A 6,654-nucleotide genomic window follows, 5' to 3' on the forward strand; every position below is an offset into this window, starting at 1 on the left:
CTCTGATGGTTTCTGTCCTTGCCCAGTGCTCACCCGTGCTCACCAGGAGTGACCAAGAGCAGGTGGGAAGACTTGTTTGTCCTGAGATGGCTGAGTCCATACAGCCTGTGCGGAAGGAACCCTAGACTCAGAGACTAGGGAAATTTGAGTGAAGTGGAAGGAATCCTAGGAAATGTGCTCCTGTAAGAGGACACTGAGTTTATGAAGACTGGACAACACGGGAAGTGCTTCTCTCTAGTTTGAAGGGGACGGGCTAGCCAGCTCTACCGGACATCCCGACCTTCCTGCAAAGTGGCCGGAGCGGTGATCTGATTTAGGCAGCCCAGAAATCTCCAACGATCAAGAAATGAGTTGAGCTGTCCGAAGCAGGACTTGCCGCAGCAGGAGCCTGGGAAGATGGTGCTTTCCCAGGACAGCCAGACCCCATCCAGGAGGGGTCAGGCCACGGACTTGGGTGGAGACTGCCACCTCCCAGAGATGGGATCGTGCTGCCAGGTCCCTGCAGGCAAGGAATCTTCTCTAGGATCTGTGAAATAAGGGTTCCCATGGGTTAGGCAAGAAGGGTGTAGTCCTCAGGGGTGTTCCTGGGTTGCCTTGCAGGTGGTCGCCCCAAGTTAGCCCAGGAGCTCGCTCAATCCATACTGGGCCAAAGTACTGTGAGGCCAAAGTACTGACTATTTGCCATGAAATATGCTTCCAGAGACATCATGCCGAGTTTACAGAAGAGAATGGCAACTCAGGGTCCTCAGCCTACAGCTGCTCCAGGCAGATGTCCTCTTTCACTTGTTACCAGGCCAGCTCTGCAAATAGTTGGTAGAAAAACATGGAAGGGGTGCCTGGGTGGCTCAGTTGGTTAAGCGACTGCCTTCGGCTCAGGCCATGATCCCAGGGTCCTGGGATCGAGCCCCGCATCGGGCTCCCTGCTCCGCGGGGAGCCTGCTTCTCCCTCTGCCTGCCGCTCCCCCTGCTTGTGTTCCTGCTCTCACGATGTCTCTCTCTGTCAAATAAATAAATAAAAAATTTAAAAAAAAAAGAAAAAGAAAAACATGGAAGAGGGGCACCTGAGTGGCTCAGTCTTTAAGCGTCTGCCTTGGGCTCAGGTCATGATCCCAGGGTCCTGGGATTGAGCCCTGCATCGGGCTCCCTGCTCAGCGGGAAGCCTGCTTCTCCCTCTCCCACCCCCCCTGCTTGTGTTCCCTCTCTCGCTATCTCTCTCTCTCTCTCTCTGTCAAATAAATAAATAAATAAAATCTTAAAAAAAAAAAAAAAAGAAAAACGAAAACCATGGAAGATAAATTGAGACCAGACTAATAAGAAGTTTGGGTATTTGAGGGTATTGGGCACTGGACTTCTGTTGGAGAAGGCAATCTCGCGAACATGACCTTGTGACTTTTGTAGCTCCACTCTCCACAAGGGTTTGTTCAAGGTGATGATGCTTTGAGGCAGGTGCTTCATGATTCGAAATACCAAGCTTATTTATGCTCCATACACACTAATAGTCCACTTTTGCAGACTTGCCTAGAGAGTAAGAAGCATCCCTGGAGCCGGGACACCTCTCCCTTGTTTCAGGCAGGCCAGCCAGTGGCTGGGGATGGGGCTGAGAGAGGCAGGTAGATTAAGGCTTTTAACCTCTCAAGTGTATAGTGCTACTCAGTTTCTCATATCCTTGTATGTCACTTGTATCTCCTTTCCTATTATGGATAAGAAATCATTTCTGGCCCTAGCAAAGTAGTAGAAGCAGAAGATACCACAAGAAAAGAAAACTACAAATCAATATTCTTTATAAATATAGATGCAAAAATCAACTAAGTACACAAACTGAATCCAGCAATATATATAAAGGATTATTCATTGTGACCAAACGAGATTCATCCGAGGAATGCAGGTTGGTCTGAAATCCAAAAATTAATGAAATATCAATAAAACATCATAGAATAAAAAATAAAAACAACATGACCATCTCACCAGATGCAGAAAGAAACACTCAACAAAAGACAATGCACTTTCATGAAAAAACCCAAGGAAGTAGGAATAAAGGAGAACTGCCTCAACCTGCTAATGGGCATCTATGAATAACCAATTGCTAATATCTCATTTAATGGTAAAAGTTTGAAAGTTTTTCTCCTAAGATCAGGAATAAGATAGTGAGGCCTACTTTCACTACTTCTATGCAACATCATACTGGAGGTTCTGGACTGAGCAATTTGGCAAAAAACAAAAAACAACAGCAACAACAACAAAAACCCAATAATAAAGGCATCTGATTAGAAAAGAATAAGTAAAACCATCTTTATTTGTAGATGTCATGATCTTATACATAGAAAACCCTAAAGTATAAAAAAAAAATATAGGAGAGCTAAGAAATGAGTATAAAAGATTACAGAAGATCAATGTACAAAAGTCAGTTGTGTTTCTAAACGCCAACAATGAATAAGCCAAAAATGAAATTAAGACATCAATTCCAATATTCCAGAAAATTAAAAGACTTAGGAATAAATTTAACCAAAGAAGTTCAAGATATGTACACTGAAAACTGTAAAACATTGCTTAAAGAAATTAAAGACCTTAACAAATAGAAAGATCCCATGGCCATGGGATCACTGGAACACTTTATATTGTTAAGAAGTCAATACTCCTCAAACTTATTTAGAGATTTAACACAATTTCTATCAGAATTCCAGCTGGCTTCTTCGTAGGAATTAATGACCAGATCCTAAAATTCCATGAAAACTCAAGGCAGCCAGAATAGCCATAACAATGTTGCAAGGAGAATGAACTTGGAGGACTCAACGTGACACAATTTCAAAACCTACTATGAAACTACAGTAGTCAAGACAGTGTAGTAGAGTCCTAAAGACAGATGTATAGATCAATGGAATAGAATTGAAAGTCCAGAAATAAACCCATACAGCTATGGACAATTGATTTTTTTAATTTAAAGATTTATTTATTTATTTATTTTTAAAGATTTATTTATTTATTTGAGAGAGCGAGAATGAGAGAGAGAGAGCAGGAGAGGGAGGAGGGTCAGAGGGAGAAGCAGACTCCCTGCTGAGCAGGGAGCCCGATGTGGGACTCGATCCAGGGACTCCAGGATCATGACCTGAGCCGAAGGCAGTCGCTCAACCAACTGAGCCACCCAGGTGCCCTAAAGATTTATTTTTTAAAGTAATCTCTATACTTACTGTGGGGCTCAAATTCAGAACCTTGAGATCAAGAGTTGCATGCCCCAGAGACTGAACCAGCCAGGCACCCCCGGTCCATAGATTTTTGACAAAGGTACCAAGATAATGCAATGGGGAAAAAAACAATCTCTTCAACAAATGGTGCTGGAACAACTAGATATCCACATATAAAAGAATGAATTTGAACCACTACCTCATATCATGTACAAAAATCAACAATTAATCAAAATGGGTCAAAGGCCTAAATGTAAGGGCTAAAACTATTAAACTCTTAGAAGAAAAACAGTTCTAAATCTTCATGGCCTTCAGTTGGGAAATGATTTTTAAGATACAACACCAAAAGCACAGGCAACAAAAGTGAAATGGATCCAAGGTCATTAGAGTTAAAAACTTTGTGCATCAAAAGACACTATCAAGAAAATGAGGGACACCTCGGTGGCTCAGTTGGTTAAGTGCTCAGGTCATCATCCCGGGGTCCTGGGATGGAGCCCCACATCAGGTTCCCCGCTTAGCGGGGAGTCTGCTTCTCCCTCTGCCTGCCGCTCCCCCCTGCTTGTGCTCTCTCTGAAAAATAAAATCTTAAAAAAAAAAAAAAAAGAAAAAGAAAAGAAAATGAATGGATACACCACAGAATGGCACAAAATATTTTCAAATAATCTATCTGATGAGAGTTTGGTATCCAGAATATATAAAGTATTCATATAATTTAACAATAAAAAGACAACCCACTTAAAAAATAGGTAAAGGATCTGAATAGACATTTCATCAAGCAAATGAAAAGATACTCAACATCATTATTCATCAAGAAATGCAAATCAAAATTCTTGAGATCCACTTCACACTTATGAAGATAGTTATAATTTAAAACTGGAAAATAATAAGTGTTGGTGAGGATATAGAGAAATTGAAACCCTCACACATTGGCTGGTGGAAATGTAAAATGTGGAGATCAGTTTGGCTCTTCCTCAAAGGGTTAAAGATAGAGTTACTGTAAGACCCACATTCAGATACCCAAGAATTCAAAACAATGTTTCTACAAAAATTTGTAGATGTATGTGTGGATGTTCATCACTGCATTATTCATATTAGCTAAAAGCAGAAACAATCCAAATGCCTACTAATTAATGCATGGATTAATAAGAAAAGTGGTATATCCCTTCAACAGAGTAGTTTTTTTACTCATCAGAGTAAAAATGAATGAAGTAATGATACATGCTACAACATGGATGAATCTTGGAAACATTACACTAAGTGAAAGGTGGGAGGAGAGAGATCTCATTGAGAAAGTCTAATAATTCCACTGTTAACCATTCCTTCATTCTTTTGATCCTGGATGGAGAGCTCATGCTGGGAATCTGAGTGATGTACTAGGTCCTATCTGTGAACTACAAATGCCCAGCATTGCCTCAACACCCTTTCTTGGCCCAGTTGGTCCATAGGCTTACGGACGAGTTATGTATCTGCCTACCCCCTTCACTGTAGCTGTCAAGATTGATTGGCCCAGGAATGAAAACCTGGTGTAGGGGAAATGAATCACAGTTTGGGTAGATCCAATCAAGTTCTCCAAACTTCACAACACTGGGGCTTGGAGGAACTCAATCCATCAATTCACGGGAATTGGCTGCATTTATGAAGCTGATTTTTAAGGCACACTCTGATGCAGTGGTAGGGTGACCAACTCCTTCTGGTTTGCCTGCCTGAACTTTCCTGGTTTTAACACTGAACGTCTTGCATCACAAGAACCCCCACAGTTCCAGGCAAACTGGGTAGCTTGTCACCCTACAAGGGCGCCACTGTGGAGCAAGTGTACATATTCGTGCAGAAGAAGACAAAGGAAGCAGACATAGGTAAGCAGAGATGCAGAACTACAGAGCCAAACCTAGAATCAGGGGGAGCTGCTGTCTCTTCTGAATATTTTCCAGTTCCTTCCTCTACCCACCTATTCATCCATTTACTGGACCGAAGTTTATTGAACATTCACCTTGCTTTAGGCAATTTGGTAAGGACATAGATGGTCTTGAGGTCTGGGTTTACTTCCCACTCTTGGATTTTCCAAGATCCCCGAAACCCTTTCGATAAATTCCATTTTATATTCCTTGCAACCAAACTATCCTTAAAATACTTGTCCATTAAAATGATGGAGGGCACAGGGAAGAGGGCAGGAAGAGAATGTTTCAGCTTAAAAATTCCACAACTCTTTGCATCAGTGCATAAAGGACTCTCCTGTTTATGGTATATGTCAACTTGCGTCCTCCTGCAGGACCAAGTTTGGGAACAGTGACATCCATAGATCATAACGGCTGGGAACAGGAAGACTAAACAGACATTTTAGACATGTAACTTGGAAGAAGAAAACTTCCAGTGTTATTCTAAAAGGTCTCCAATGAATCCTGGGTGTTCTCACTAGACCAGTGGCTTTCAGGCTTTTTTACTTCTACCCCGAGAAAGATATACAGCAAATATGGTAGATATCACCATAGATTACTCTGTAACAATGAAAGCAATGGACCAGAGTATAGATAGTATCTTTTTAGTTTCGTTTTATGTAAATTATAAAAAACATGAACCCAGAGTAAGGAATCTTTTACAAAAACATATATATAACAAAACAAGATAACACATTTAACACATTATAATGGTTGCCTATGGGGGACAAGGAGGTAAATGAAAGTGGAGGATGGGGGATTAAGGGAAATAAAACAAGAGATGGAACTTCTGCTGACCGAGAAGATACGAAATGAACTAATTAGTGTAATTGTGATTTTTTTAAGTGCTTTTTACCCTGCAACCCAGTACAAATATGCATATGTTTAGCTATAACAAGTGTTTCACAAATCACTATTTACCTTCAGTATGTTCAGTATTCTCTAGTTTTGTCTTATTTGATTTTGTTTAAGCATGAGTCACAACCCACTAAACTGTTTTCACATCTTCTAATGTGATAGGACCTGTAGTTGGCGAGCTGTACCGAACCTCAGTGAGAAGTACACATACTCGGCAGCTCTCAATTTGTGGGACAAAGACTCCAAAACCATTTAAGCCTGGGCGTTTTTGCAAGGAGGGGAAACAGTTTGCCTCTCTTTCATTTTATACAGATACATTTTGGATTCATTTCTGCTTCTGATTGAAGTTCAGAACTACAATGTAGTTGGCACAAAATGGTCCCCCAAAGGTCCATGTCCTAATCTTAGGAAGTTTTGAATTTGTTACCTTATATGGCAAAGGAGAATTAAGTTTGCAGGTAGCCTTAAGGTTGTCAGGAGCTGACGTTAAAATTGGGATACGATCCTGGGTTATCTAGTTGGGCCCAATGGAGTGGCAAGGGTCCTTAAAAGTGGAAAAGGGAGATAGATCAGAACGATGCAATGTGAGCAGGACTCCACTCACTTTTGCTGCATTTGAAGATGGAGAAAGGGAGCCACCAGCCAAGGAATGTGGGTTGACTCTAGAAGCTGAGAAAAAAGCAAGG

The sequence above is a fragment of the Mirounga angustirostris genome, unplaced genomic scaffold, assembly GCF_029215605.1.
Source record: "Mirounga angustirostris isolate CCGP_5_RB_7025 unplaced genomic scaffold, mMirAng1.0.hap1 SCAF_7, whole genome shotgun sequence".
NCBI lineage: Eukaryota > Metazoa > Chordata > Mammalia > Carnivora > Phocidae > Mirounga > Mirounga angustirostris.